Source organism: Ovis canadensis, chromosome 7 (assembly GCF_042477335.2).
Source record: "Ovis canadensis isolate MfBH-ARS-UI-01 breed Bighorn chromosome 7, ARS-UI_OviCan_v2, whole genome shotgun sequence".
NCBI classification, from domain to species: Eukaryota; Metazoa; Chordata; class Mammalia; order Artiodactyla; family Bovidae; genus Ovis; species Ovis canadensis.
The window spans coordinates 34157825-34171288 of NC_091251.1; the positions used below are offsets into that span (position 1 = coordinate 34157825).

Sequence of the window (13464 nt, forward strand, 5' to 3'; positions counted from 1 at the left end):
TCAGCTTCTTGGGTTTATTTAAACCAACTCATTTCTCCCTGAAGCTCTGCCTCTGAGTTAGGCGCCAAGCCTGACTTGGTGCTTAACCCTTTATAATCCAGACTTAGCTGTCATCAACCATGAAGATCCAAACCAGTTTATTTAAAAGGAAATAAGGCAATGCTGGTTCAACCCCTTCTGATGCCTCCCCTCCTCCCCCTACTCCATTCCTCTCAGGCTGCCCCTTCTTTCTGTTCTTCCTTTGCTTGATTTCATGTTTCCTCTCTGCTCCCACTGTATAAAAATTCCCTTCCTCACAGAATCTAAATAAAAACGAATCCATCAATAAACCAAGTGCTGCTGATGGACTTTAATATAGCAAGAAAAGGTTATCGCTAGCTTCAGGGTACCCAAAAAGCTGGTATTACAGAGGGAAGCACAGATGGAATGTGAGAGAGGGAGCTAGAAAAAAACTAGACAAATGAGAGAAACAGAAAAGCGACTCCTGGACAGCAAGAGGGAGATGGAGCAAAGAGGAGAGGGAGACAGGGATGGGGCAGAGAAGATGGATGGAGACATTGACGGGCAGAGCCGAACTGTGAATGGGGGGGGGGGGGGTCAGGGAGTGGGAAGGGAGCCTCAGAAGGACAGTGATAAAGAGAGTGGGCAGAGAAACGGGGAAGAAGCAAGCGGCGAGAAGCTAATGCACAGTGAAACATGTGCCCCTGGAGACAGATAATTTCTCCAGCCGTACATGATGAACGTGCGCCTCTGTGCGCTGCCCCTGTACTGTCACAGCCGCTTACATTCTGCAAGAATCTCTGTGTCTACACTGCTTGTGCAAGGTTGGCAAGAAGGTTGGCGCTCTCTCAGAACCACCTCCTCAAGCCAGCCAGGTAGATGGGAAAGGAGAAACCTCTCTCATGAGAAGCAGCAGCATAAATGAGGCAGGGTCACAGATTCAGTACCTTTTTTGCCCCAGTACCTTTTTAACATTTTATTTTTAGGCTCACAAAGAGGTCCTCTCTCCCCTCACCTTCCTACTCCCTGGCCACTCACCTCACAACGTCCATACCCACAGGTCAGGACAAAGGCTATTCAAATGGCAAGGAGGAAGAAACACAAGCTCCCAGGAAGACAGGAATAGCAGGCACTTCCAGTAAGAAGGAAATAAGCAGGTCCACATGGGAATTTGTGCAGCCCACAAGGGACCAAAATCAAAGGGGTATTTTTATACCTACTGCAGTTGTTTTCCCAGCCCAGCCTCAGCCACCGCTCTCCCAGGGACATCAGACGTGCTTAGCCTTCCCATGCATAGAGTTCCACAGAACACATCGACCCTTTATTCACAGCAGCTCTTTTGGAGTGGTGATGTGTATTGTTGTCTGATTAGAGGGAATCCACTGAGCACCAGGGTTCTGTGGGAGAGCTCATAATCACCTTGTTTCCCTTGAGTCTTGAGGCTGCCCTCTCAGCTTCATCTTCAGAAAAGAAAGCAGTGGAGCATTTAAAACCAGAACAACAGGTTAAACACAGTCCCACACCTCTAAGTAGTACCTCCCAAAGAGGGAAAAGTCACAGAAAGGTGGATCAGCCTTCAGTCAGTAGAACCCAACTGCGATCCTCAGCTACCTTGGCTACATCCAAGAGCATCTCTGTAAGGTCTCATATCGTTTTATGGTATCTGGCTTCCTTTTCAGTTAAGCATTTACTCTACTATACACTTTGTTTATTCCTCTATGGCTGGCATGGTGCAGGCTACTTAGTAGAGATAATATAACGTATTTTCAATGAATAAATGCATAAATGAAGGATTTCACTACAGTATCCTAATGTCAGTGATTCTTACCCCTTCTCAGCACTATGACTCCCTATGTTATTACTGTTCCTCTGAAACATACTATGAAATGTCATTAATTTTTAAAGGAATACAACTTAAAATTACTTGCTTTATGAATCTTTAAAAGATGTTATGCCACCCCCTGCTTGTAAATGACCACAACTGGGGCCATCAGTTCAGTTCAGTTGCTCAGTTGTGTCCAACTCTTTGTGACCCCATGGACTGCAGCATGCCAGGCTTCCCTGTCCTTCACCATCTCCTGGAGCTTGCTCAAACTCATGTCCATTGAGTCAGTGACACCATCCAACCATCTCTTGGATACTATAGAAAGAAGTTTTAAGAAGCATTCTGGCCGATTCCCACCTTGCCTGGCTCCTGCAGTCCTGCTATCTTTCTCTTCAAACTGCAGGATTAGTTGCACACAGAATACGATCAGCCCCTGAAGAACTGAGCTGTGGGTATAGCTCTGTACATTATCTCCCTTAGTGTATTTTGTTTTATTCTGTTTTTCTCTTCAATCCCTGGACAGAGGCTTAGCCAATATCCAAGCCTGGTTCCTGGGTATCAGGCACCTGAGTGACTTGCTCTTTATAAGGAAAAGACTCCTGGTGAAAGAGAGGAAGTTGTGTCACCAAGCCCCATGCCCCAAAATGGAGACAAGTCACCTTTCTTTGGGTTTTGGTTTCCTTCAAAATCTAGCATTGTGCCACTTGTTTTTCTTCCACTGCTTAAACAGAATTCTTTGACATCCTAGGTGGTGTTTATTAACTTGTGCTTTGGAATCTTCTGAAGCGTTATAATGGAGTCCTAAAATAAATCATAGAATCCCAGAGTCCTTGAGACTGTAACCTTGTTTTGAGAAAGGGTTGAATCTAAATATTGTTGTTCAGTCACTAAGTCGTGTCCAGCTCTTGTAACCCCATGGACTGCTGCAAGCCAGGCTTCCCTGTCCATCACCAACTCCCGGAGCTTTCTTAAACTCATGTCCATTGAGTCAGTGATGTCATCCAACCACCTCATCCTCTGTCATCCCCTTCTCCTTATGCCCCCAATCTTTCCCAGCATCCGGGTCTTTTCCAGTGAGTCAGCTCTTCGCATTACGTGGCCAAAGTATTGGAGCTTCAGCTTCAGCATTAGTCCTTCCAATGAATATTCAGGGTTGATTTCCTTTAAGATTGACTGGTTTGATCTCCTTGCTAAAGCAAAAAAAAAAAAAAAAATTATCTATTAAAAAATTTTTTGAAATGCTTGAAAACTTCAGAAAAGTTGAAAGAATATTACAGTGAATACCCACTTATCCTTCAAATATGTTCACTAATGTTATTTTGCCATATTTGCTTTATATGTATATATCCATTTACTTATTTTTTCCATTTATTTATTTACTGAATCATTTAAAAGTACAGAGATCATGTTACAGAGATTATGATATTTTACCCCTAAATATGTCTCCTAAGAGCTAAGATATTCCCTTACAAAACTACAATACTGTTATCACACTAAGAAATTTAAATGATCATATTATCTAATATCCTGTCTGTATTCAAATTCACCAACTGTCCCAGTAATGTCCATTATACCTTTTGTTTTCCTGATCCAGAATTTAATCAAGGCTCACATATCACATTTAATTGTCATGTCTTTTCAGTTGCCTTTAATTTGGAATAGGTCATCATATTTGTGTGTGTCTCTTATGACATTTATACTTTGAAGAGCACAGACCATCATATGTCTTGTGCAATCTGGATTTGTCTGAGTCTTTCCTCATGATTAGATTCAGGTCAAACATTTTTAGCAAGAATATTGCCTAGGTGATATTGTATACTTCCCACTGCGCTGCTGCTGAAGGGACATGATGTCAGTTTGTTACATTACTGATGATGCTGAAGTGAGCCTGCTATGTTTCTTCTTTATAAAGGTATATTTGCCCTTTGTAATTAACTCTGAGTAAATGAATAGCAAGTAGAATGATTATTTGAAATCATGGGAATATCCTATTCTCCCACAGTCTTGAACCCACTGGTTTTAGCATCCACTGATGATCCTTCCTCAATCACTTTTTGCATTGGCAGCTGCAAATGTTGGGTTTTCACATTCTGTCCTTTCTTCTGTCTATATTAGCTGACATTGATCTTTCTTTTCCTCTTCTTCCTTTTACTTTGCACTTATCAATCTTTAATTTGTTATGTTATTGAATTTTAAATTTTTGGTATTTTTTCTTTTTTTGTTTTTACATAGTCTATGTGAAGAACTGACTCATTAGAAAAGACCCTGATGCTGGGAAAGATTGAAGGCAGGAGAAGGGGACAACAGGGGATAAGATGGTTGGATAGCATCACCAACTCAATGGACATGAGTCTGAACAAGCTCCGGGAGATGGTGGAGGACAGGAAAGCCTGGCGTGCTGCAGTCCACGGGGTCACAAAGAGCAGCACGTGACTGAGTGGCTGAACTGACTGAAAGGAAGACATCCCAGCTGTTTATACTATACTGTTTATTTTGCATTTAACAATGCACCAAATCCATAACTTTTTTCTTTGAAAACCTAACTGACTCTCACTCCTGCTACAACATAACTCCTTTCTTCACTCTTCTTTGAGTACTATGCCCTTCTGCCTGTCTCCCTTCTCCTTTCCTTTGCATTATCTTCCACCTTTCTGTAAACTCTCATTTCTCCAAATCTCAACACTCTCAGACTCTCCCCTCTCCAGTGTCTCTGAGGACACAGTCTCAGCTGACTTTGGGATTTCCTTCTACTTCTGTTCTAAAATGCTTTCCGTGTGCTAATGAACGACTGTCAGAAACAGCTTCCTGGCCTCGTGCCAGGAGAAGCTAGATTTCACGGTATGGAGGGGCCCCTTTGGGATCTCACTGAACAGAAACAGCTTAAAATACTAAAGAGATCTCTTTGATTCAAAGCTAAATAAGTAGCTTTCCCTCAATCGACAAGTCATCTGTGAAGTTTAACGTTTGAAATTTCAAATGCTTTAGAATTTTAAATTGTAATTGGACTAAAACTGTGCATTTTCTCCCTATTCTCATTACCTAAGAGCACAAAAATGGTTTACTTGAACTTTCTACCAAAGATTCCCCTGTGACCATAGCAGGGAAAAAAAGAAAGAAAGAAACTTAAAAAGAAATGACTGGACTGCCTTGGCGGTCCAGTGGTTAAGACTCTGTTTCTACTGCAGGAGGCAAGGTTCAATCCCTGGTCAGGGAACAAAGATCCTGCATGCTGTATGGTGTGGGCAAAAAAGAGAAAATGGTTTTTCCATCTTAACTCTGATCTTTGTAGAAACACACTCATAATTAAAGCTATATCCCAAGGGATGTTGTATGGGGGTTATGAACATTCTATTGATAATCAGAGGGAAGACAGATTTCTCTTTTGTGGACTCAGAACGAGAGCAAAAGAAGATAACATATAGCAAGGCAGAGTGGATTGGAATTTAGTCAGAGACTAATGAATGACCAAGAACACAGGCCCTGGAGTCAGAAGACCTGGAATCAAGTTCTGACCCCACCTTTTAATGAGCTCAGTAACCCTGAGGTATATAACACCTTCCCTCTCTAAGTCTTAGTTTTCTCATTAGTAAAAGAGGCAGTATATTAGTATTTATCTCATGGAAAGTGATGGACAGTGAAGTCGCTCAGTCGTGTCCGACTCTTTGTGACCCCATGGACTGTAGCCTACCAGGCTCCTCCGTCCGTGAGAATTTCCAGGCAAGAGTACAGGAGTGGGTTGCCATTTCCTTCTCCAGGGGATCTTCCCAACTCAGGGCTCGAACCCTTGTCTCCCGCATTGCAGGCAGATGCTTTAACCTCTGAGCTACCAGGGAAGCCCCCCCAAAAAATTAACCAGAGGAAAGCGCGAACGCAGTCCCCCACTACCACAAATTATGCAGTTGAGTTTCCTACATTTGGGGAAATCGCAGGGGTCAGCACATCCGGAGTGCAATGGATAAGCCTCACCCTGGGAAAACCACCTTCGTGATCATGGTATCTCCCCAAATGAAGTAGAGTGACTAGCACCTAGTAAACACTCAATGTTGACTGTAATAATTGTTGTTAACAATTCTGTTTTCCCTTTATCCTAACATTTTTGAAAATGATCACCTGTACAACTTGAGGATATGAGATATTCTAGTATCTTTCTGTCAAATGTTTTCCCAGTGATTTCCTGGCTGGCAGGAAATAATTAATGGAAAACATGGGAAAGGAAACACAGAAAGTCTGTAACCCTTAAGAATATAAGCAAATGCAACCTCATTTTCATATACTAGTCACAGTTGTTGCCTGGGTGGCTGTATAAGCCAGAGTGCTGTTAGGGTGAAAAAAAAACCACTTGGAGGCAATAGGCCTTTCTGCTGAGAAGCAAGTCGTATGAAGAACATCCTGGACTTTGAGAACCAACAGGGAATGGAGGAGGCATTTCAGCACTGGGAGGCTGAACAAGACACCTGACTTGGGGGTCCAGGTCAGTCATCGATTAAGCTATGAGACCTTGTAATAACCTCTCTCTGATCCTCTGTTTCCTATAACATGGGGATGCCAATAACCTGCCTGTTCACTGCTGATACAATCATGTTATCTAATTTCATATATTTCATCTCCCATATTCAGTTTTCCCCAACTATCCCGGCAGTGTCCATTATAGTTTTTTTTTTTTTTTCTGACCCAGATTCAATCAAGGATCACATTTTGTATTTTGTTGTTGTTCAGTCACTAAATCCTGTGTGACTCTTTGCAACCCCATGGACTGCAGCACACCAGGCAGTCTTCCCTGTTCTCCGCTATCTCCTGGATATGTCTCTTTATTGTCCTTTAATTTAGAACAGTCCCTTCACCTTTGTATGTGACTTCATTACATTGATATTTTAGAAGCATTCAGGCCATTTGTCTTGTGGAATGTTGTGAGGATGAAATCAGATAACAATATTTTTTAAACCTGTACTGTTGAGCCAGTGAGGCATAACGGTTAAGAACTTGGGCTATGGAGCTAGATTTTCTGAATTCATGTTCCAGGTCTATCTCTTACTAGCTCTATAGCCTTAGTCAAATTATTATACCTCTCAGTGTCTTAGTCTCATCCACTGATATAAAATGAGGATAATGAATACCTCCCCATAGCTGTGGAGATTAAATAAGTAAACACATGTAAAGTGTTCATAACAATCCCTGCACAGTAAGTGTTCACTGAACTGTTCCTAAAGAAGGCAAATTCTTGTTGTGGGATCTGAGTTTCAAGATCTGTGTTTAGCTAGGAAAAAAATTCACTCAATTATAAATGATTTTTTTTTCGGTGCTTACTAAATGTCTATAATTATACCAGCTGCTGCAGTGAAAAAATTTTTTTTAATCTCCTGAATGGAAAAAAGTTTAAGAGATAATCCTCAGTTTCCTAGTGTGAAATTACTAAAATATGGGAAACAATCAAGGTAGGGTTAAGTGCTGCTAACCTAAGTAAACATGAAGATCATGCTGATAGAAGAGAGAAGGAAATGGTCTATGTTGATTCAAACAGCTGAAGAATGGATAAAAACTGACTAGTCTTGTTGCAGGGGGGAAGCCAGTTCTGACTCCATGTTGGAAACTATTTCTTTGACTTGCTTTTATTATTATAATAATACTCAATGGTTTGTCCGGAGGATCCTGCCCCTCTGCTTGACTGTAAACTAAAGTGCTTTTGTTCAGCTCAGGGAGAGATAGTTTGTCCCTGCCCACCTGTGAATGGGACTTCCCTGGTGGCTTAGACGGTAAAGCGTCTTGCCTACAATGAGGGAGACCTGGGTTCGATCCCTAGGTTGGGAAGATCCCCTAGAGAAGGAAATGGCAATCCACTCCAGTACTATTGCTTGGAAAATCCCATGGACAGAGGAGCCTGGTAGGCTTCAGTCCATGGGGTCACAAAGAGTCGGACACGACTGAGCCACTTCACACACACCTGTGAATAGAAGAGATTAACTCACCCCTTCTGAAGGCTGGACATTCCCTTGGAGATGTTTTGCAAGACTGAAGACCCTTTCACTTTACTTCCCCACTGCATCTCCCTCTCTATTCTGTCTTTTGACTTCAGTGCCTCACTGCTTCTCTCTGATCTATAAAACAACCTGGCATCCAGCCCCCGATAAGATGGTTATTTTGAGGCGCTAGCCTACCATCAGTTCTGAATATTCATTGAAAAGACTGATGATGAAGCTGAAGCTCCAATACTTTGGCCACCTGATGCAAAGAACTGACGCACTGGAAAAAACCCTGACCCTGGCAAAGACTGAAGGCAGGAGGAGAAGGGCACGACAGAGGATGAGATGGTTGGATGGCGTCACTGACTTGATGGACATGAGTTTGAGCAAGCTCTGGGAGTTGGTGATGGACAGGGAAGCCTGGCGTGCTGCAGAACATCGCGTCGCAAAGAATCGGACACGACTGAGCAACTGAACTGAGCGTGCCATCTTCTCGGTGTGCCGGCTACCCAATTAAATTATCTTCCTTGCCTCAACACCTCCTCTCTCAGATTCATTAGCCTATCGTGCCACGAGCAGAGCGAGCTTGGACTGGGTAACAGTCTGAGAAGAAGACACAGGCAGATGAGACCAAGTGAGCAAAGGAATATTACAGAAGTGAAGAAGTAAGAGCTGTGGGAAATAAGTACAAACAGGGGCTTAGGACCTGCAGATCATGAGTGGTTTATAATGTAGGTGTAAGCAACCAGGTCTCCATGCAGGAGCTAAAGGGAGACCATTCTAGGTTCTTGAGAACGCAGTGTTAACCAAACAGAGAAAAAAACCGGGGGAGAAGATTGAGCGAAACCACGCCAGAAGTGTAAGGCTACTTTGCCTCTCCCCTGAAGGAGGCCACATACGTGTGTGAAGGTTCATTTAAAGGTGGAAGGGTTAACAACAGACGTGACCCAGAGAGTTCCACCTGGAAATCATGAACTCGCCCCACACACCGGCTGCCTGATGCTTAATCCCATTCTAGAATTTTACTGACTAGTTAACCGAATTTAGCAAACTGTCAGAGAAGGTGCTCGCTTCTGGATTGTTATTTATGCTGGTGACAAGGGCCAGGGTTCACTGATGAAAATACATCGGAAAGGGTGAGAGGAGGCTGAAAAGTGAAAGGAAGGGGAGAGAGGTGGGGAAGGTGCCAACCAGGTCGCCCAGGTCGGAGCGGAAGGTGGCTGGGGTCGGGGGTCGAGCGGCCCTTAGGGGCCCCCTGGGGCCCGCGCCTCGGGCGCTGCGCGTGTGCTCGCGGGCGGGGCGCCCCGCGGCCGCCAATGGCCAATCCGGGCTGGCGTCCGGGGAGGGGCGGGGCTTGCCGGCTCGGGCTCCGCGAGTCCTCCTTTTTGCACACACACGAATACAAAGAGCCATACGACCTTCGGGTATCCTTTTTCCATTTTTTTTTCTCCTTAATCTTGTGTGTGTATTCAAGTTTTTTAAAAAATAGAGATCTGTGGCAGTGCTGGGGTGAGGAAACTGTTGCTAAGGGGAATGTGCGCTTTCCCCCATTTCTTTTTCTGTCTCTCTTCCTCTTTCTTTTTCCTGGTAAAGGTTTTAAATATACCAAGAAGTTGAGAAGCAGGATGGCCGTGTACAACTGTTTCCAGCCAAATTTATAGAGATTTTTTTTCTTTTTGCTATCACATTTTAAGGACTGGTAAATTTTTATAGTCGAGGGATTTTTAAAAATTTAGCCTCTTGGGAAGTAGAGGTTTCTTTTTGAAGCCGGCCGAAGGGATAATGTAAATTTCTGCCACAGGCAACGTCGAAGGAAACAGATTTGAGGCTCCCTCACAGAGCTGTTTGCGTGCGTTTTACACACCCTCTTCCAGAACCAAAACCAAGTGGCTTGAATGTGGCAATTGTCCAAGGCCAATAGGTTAAAAATGTTTGTATTTTATAATTGTGACACTCATTTCCCTGGGGGAGGGGTCAAAGCCCTTTTTACAATGTGTCTTACCCACATTTTTCATGAAGACTGTGTGTGTGTGTGTGTGTGTGTGTGTGTGTGTTGAAGCAAATAAGTTCGTAAAGATTTATCTTGGGGTTTTGTGCTTTCTGTATATGTACAGTGTGTATATGTGCCGTATCAGATTTTGTTTTTAAAAGCGACTGCCTTTGGCTTTATGTGTGCAAAGCAGTCCCTAGGATGTGGATGTTTTTTTTTCCTGTTGTGTTCCCAAATGTGATCCAGACAGGATTTCATGCGCAAACTACAGCCTAGAAGAAATCCTATGCATAGAATTACTTAGGTACTTTGATTCTACTTGCATTTACTGTATTTTCTCCTCTTCTAAAGTATCAGCTTACTGAATAATTAAATAATTGCTAGGGAATATACAGTCCACGTGGCAAATGAGGGTAAGCAATTTATTGACTCTGTGGTTTAAAGCCTTCTTTAGTGACTGTTTTGCCTAAGTGGTTTTGCTTTTTATTGTCTCACGTTCCTAAATGTACAGCTGTGTATATTTTGGCCTTTATGTGTGGTTTGGTTGGTGTGTTCAGAAGGGAAGTTCTCTCTTGGCTTTTTGACAGAAATGGTCGTTTATAGGTTGGGATTTGTTTGAATAACTCCACAGCTGGCAAAATATCAGGAAAATAATCCAGTCAAGTCCAATTCTCTAAAACCGGTCTTGATGGTGATGATGGGGGAGGGGCCAAGAGGAGGCAAAGGCAAATAATACATAGGAGGGATAAGAAATGCATTTGGTTACCATGTTGCGTTTTTTGGAATGAAAAACGTTCTCCCTAAGATAAGCGTCATGGACAGAAGTGTATAAATTAGAGGGCAAGGCTCAGAGAAGTACATCCAGTTACAGGAGCCATTTTCTCCCTTAATTCTGTTATAGAACCACTGTCTCCTATTAGGAGTCATACGGAAAGCGTATTCAAATCTGTATGGGCAGATTGGAGTGAAAGGATAGAAAACATACGGGGTGATAAGGGAGAAACTAGAATGTCACAAATAGTGACCACGAGATAAAACAAGGATCTACTGTAGAGTTCAAATTTGAGGACAACAAAACCACTGTACAATGATAATACAGTTCCATCCCCCAGCTTGCGTCCCACTCAGTTTCAAGCTGTATTTAGGACACCTAACAACGGCGATAAAACTATTTGTACAAGTCTTGACATTCACTGTAATGAATGCAGACTGTGTGAGCTCTGGGTTTCTTAGCTGTACTGAGTGCATTTCTATTCCCTAACAATACAAGTTAGATCAGTCTCAAACGTGGAGCAGTCCACAAGTTTAGACCTGCATATCTGAAATCTAGTCAGTCTTAAAGTAGCCTTTGTGATGGCAGTAGTGCTGGAGTTATTAATGGAATTTTGCTCTTATTCTTTTACCCCCTCATTGTACGTCATAACGTATACTTTTTACCTTCTCGGAGAAGACAGCATTTCCTACAATGGTACACAGCCCAAGCCCTGTCTTCCTAGGTTAATTGATTTTTACTAGGAATTTAGGCTCTTAGCCAGTATTCTTGCTTTGAATTTCTGGGTAAGAGAATTCCTCCCACGAATATATCGTTGGCTCGGCCCTCCTACCGAGGCAAAGCAAAGCTAAACTCGGATGATTTTGCTCTGCAATTTGCAGGGCCCGTAGAGATGAAAACTTACTTGAACTAAGGGCAACTGCTACCTTGCTAGTGTTATCTGGAAAATCTGTAGCTGAGGCCGGCAGGAACGAAAAGCCTTACACCACCAAATGTATGAGGCCGATCTGCAGCCAATGTACCTATAATCGTGTACACGCAGCTCTATGAGCAGCAGGGAACAAAAGGGAGTAAACAAAAAAAAAAAAAAATCAAGCTAAAGATGGCGTCTAGCGGCCTTGAAAAAGCCTCGCAGTCGTGTCCCTCCCTAAAGAGGCCCCTCCCCTTCCTGACTTGTTGAGTGATTGTGGATTGCGGCCAGTAACGTCCCCGGCCTTGCTCCGCCCCATCGCCCAACCGCCAATCACCAGGAGTCCGGAGACTGGTGAGGCGGGGCCTCCCCGCGTGCGCGCGCTGGCAGGGTACACGAGCAGACCCCGCCTTCTTCCCTGGCAGTGAGCCGGGCGACTTAAAGCCGAGTCGGCTGGAGCGGCGCGAGGGGCACACGCGGTGGGACACCAGTAGGGCAGCTAAAGCTGAACCTCCTCGGGAAGTCCCCCGCCATCCTCAGCTCTTTTTTGGCCCCATGGCAGTTACCCGCAGTGGTCCAGCTAGATCTCCTCGGGTCAGTCGGCTGTCTGCGGCGCTGTGAGGAACACCCCTTCCTCGAGACCCCCAGGGCACTCCGTCTATCCGGGGGCTCAGTGACGGGTCGCCCTGTCCCCTCTGGCCCCAAGGGAAGAGCTCAGCTCTGTTCCCCCTTTGCGCTGCTGCGCTCGCCCTACCTGTAGTTGAAACACTCTCTTCGGAAATGGTTCTGTTTTCCCTGGTGCCCAGTTTGTCATCTTTGACTAATATTTAATCAGATAACATTTACCAAGGGCTCGCTGGGCATACGACGCAACTTTGGGAGCTAGGTTTTCATTTTTCAGTTTCTCCGGAAATGCAGGAAGAGCCGTTTCTGTCAGGTATATGGATATGAAAACCTTACACCGGTCATTTTAATCTCACCAAGTTACATTTTAGCAAATGTAAAGAAAAGAGGCGGTTTAACACTGGGTTAAAAACTCTGGTACTGCTATACAAATGTACTTGAAATTTTTGGATTATGTGAAATCCTTTTCTTAACATCTCACTCTGCCCTCTGGGTCCACATCTCTTTTTTACCCCCAGAAAACAAGGTATTAGATTTTCTTTGTTGGTCTCTATTTGGGTCAGTGTTTCAAAATGTAGACAAAGACTATTAATGATATTTCCTTACCTGCTCTTGTGTGATAAAGAGCACATCTCTCATACAAGTAGATTTTTTTGAGAAGTTAGACGTTTTTTAGTGGATGAGACATTTTATACCTTCAGGTCGAGGAGCAGGGCTGACTGGCACAGTAGGAGGTTTTAAGTGGCCATTTTCCTTTTTATTTCTTAAAATGAAGGTTATGGTATGAATTGCTATGCTTTCAGTAATCACATTTAAGGAAGTCCATTGCTGGCATGACCCTGAGTGAGTCAAGGGCCCATTATAAAAACATTTATCTTCTGAGTGATACCATAGACTACACATCTATTAGATAGTGAGGAAACTTTTATTTTTCCTAGTTTGGAGGTGAACTCAGTCATGCAGAAAATTCAAACTCAGAATGGGTTGAAGCAAGCAAGGGAGCTGCCAAGACTATGATATATTTAGTTCTAACAAAAATACATGTGACTTGGGAGGAAATGGATAGTTAAGATTATGGACAGCCTTACCCTGAACTGTCTGTCCAAAGATGAGTTTTCATTCTTTATCCAAATATTTATGAAAAAATATCAAAAGTATTGAAAAGTACATTTTCTAGGCTCCTTTCACATTGTTAAAATTAGACTGATACTGATGAACCCCAAACACAGATTTTATGCACACTTAAGTTTGACAGCTGCTATCATTTTGTGTTGGCAAGTCATCATAGGATTGAAGATCATTTTCTTAACATTCTAATTCTAAAAGTTAACACAATTTTGCAAAAGGCATATATATTCTTCAGTGATGGTCAGTCTTAGTTCATTC

The 13464-nt window shown here is 43.2% G+C and overlaps 1 protein-coding gene, 1 long non-coding RNA gene and 1 other non-coding gene across 9 annotated transcripts in view; 1 reads left to right on the plus strand and 2 right to left on the minus strand.

Moving 5' to 3' along the window:
- Window positions 1–12269, minus strand: LOC138443413 (uncharacterized). Of its 2 annotated transcripts, none has more exons than XR_011258135.1 (3): window positions 12209–12269; window positions 2485–3015; window positions 1–1460 (listed from the first exon to the last, which is right to left on the minus strand). It is a non-coding gene; the product is annotated as an uncharacterized lncRNA (long non-coding RNA). The 2 variants fall into 2 exon arrangements; XR_011258136.1 differs by having other exon boundaries at window positions 12021–12236.
- Window positions 5679–5839, minus strand: LOC138444488 (U1 spliceosomal RNA). Its single transcript, XR_011258511.1, has one exon. It is a non-coding gene; the product is annotated as a U1 spliceosomal RNA (small nuclear RNA).
- Window positions 9132–13464, plus strand: part of C7H14orf93 (chromosome 7 C14orf93 homolog) — a 19277-nt gene continuing 14944 nt past the window's right edge. The window contains exons 1-2 of one of the 6 annotated variants that reach the window (XM_069595738.1): window positions 9132–9206; window positions 12290–12391. The gene's annotated coding sequence lies outside the window, so the exon portion shown is untranslated. Of the gene's footprint in view, window positions 9704–11856; window positions 12049–12289; window positions 12392–13464 lie in introns of those variants that run through there. The other 5 variants (XM_069595737.1, XM_069595736.1, XM_069595740.1 and 2 more) reach the window with 5 other exon arrangements.